Below are 1368 nucleotides of genomic sequence, written 5' to 3' on the forward strand. Positions count from 1 at the left end.
CTGCTTCCCAGGTAAGGTTCTGAACCTATTCTCTTAAAAGATGCAGCAAGTGAGGTGCAGAGCCAGGTGTCCTGCTCTCATGACCCCAGAGCCAGGTCTTCTGCCCGCCACAGGTGGTGAGGTGTGAGGACCGAGGAGCATATCTCTCCTTAATTCATGCTATTGCATGGGAGACCAGTGGCAAGGCCATCTCTCACACACTCATACCCTCAGGGTTGACTCCTGAAACCCAAGGCCAGTATTTCCTAGGCGATGTGTGGGCCACTCTCCAGAGTGCTAGCTAAGTGCAGGGTCAGCTCTCTTGCTCTCCTGCCCTCAGAGATATCTCTCCCACAATGTCCAGGCGAGGAGTGGGGCCAGTTCTGCACAGCCCTCAGACATCAACTTGTCCCCAGGTGGCAGCACAGACGAGAGACAGCAGTTTGGCCTTTAGTGATAACAGACCCCCCACTGCTTCAGGGTCATGGAACCAGACATGGCCCCCAGTGACAGCACAGGCCAGGAACCCACCATGGTTGTAGGTGGCATCACTGACTACTCACATCAGAATGTTCTTTACTTCTCTTGAGTCTCCAGTTCTGCCTCTCTTCATTATTCCCATGTCTGTCTGTTTCTCTTTTTCTTCCATTTCTCCACCACTTACTTGCTCCTCTTAGTGGTGCCCAGGGTCTCTGAGTGTCTGAGGTTGTCTCAGGAGTGCTATGCCCCTGCCTGTGCATTATGGCATGAGGCAAGGTTCACCTCGGTCTTGTCTCTGGCCCGCTCCCAACCGTGGGAGTCTATCCAGGCCTGCATGATACTGGATTGGTGCTCATCTAGGGTAGTCCCTGTCCTGGCTCCCTGGCTCCAGAGTGGTGGTGGTCTTGGGGTTGCTTCTTTTTTCAGGGCGTGTTGGACCACTAACCGTCTAAATGTTTACAAGTCAGAACACTAAGCGTCGACATGGCCTCTCTCTCTGTGCCACCTACGGACACACAGGACACAGCAGCTGCACCTGAGATGCCTCTAGAAGCAGGGCATAGACATTTCTCCATCTCTAGTTACTCTCTAGGCCGAAGAGCATACATACATCTAGATGCTGGGGGCAGGGCTGCACTCGTTTCTATGACTAGAAAGCAAAATTTTAAAAAATATATTTATCGTTATGCTTACAGTAATTAGACTTACTGGCTTTGTTTTCTTTTAAAAAACAAAAAAATAGGTAAGTATGCTTTTCTGTAGTTTTTGGCTTTCAGCAGCTTTTTATTAAGCAAACAAAACCGAGACAAGTCCTTTCTAAACGTCAGCTGTAGCCTAAGCGGTGGCACTGGGACAGACAACAGGGGAGCAGCTGCGGCTCTCAACAGAAGTGCAATTTCTGATCGAAGC

General features: G+C 50.3%; 1 non-coding gene across 1 annotated transcript; it reads right to left on the reverse strand.

Moving 5' to 3' along the window:
* Positions 1-887: 887 nt before the first annotated feature.
* Positions 888-1016, reverse strand: LOC132654989 (small nucleolar RNA SNORA17). The gene has a single exon (XR_009592585.1). It is a non-coding gene; the product is annotated as a small nucleolar RNA SNORA17 (small nucleolar RNA).
* Between the last annotated feature and the right edge of the window lie 352 nt (positions 1017-1368).

Source organism: Meriones unguiculatus, chromosome 6 (genome assembly GCF_030254825.1).
Source record: "Meriones unguiculatus strain TT.TT164.6M chromosome 6, Bangor_MerUng_6.1, whole genome shotgun sequence".
Taxonomy (NCBI): Eukaryota; Metazoa; Chordata; class Mammalia; order Rodentia; family Muridae; genus Meriones; species Meriones unguiculatus.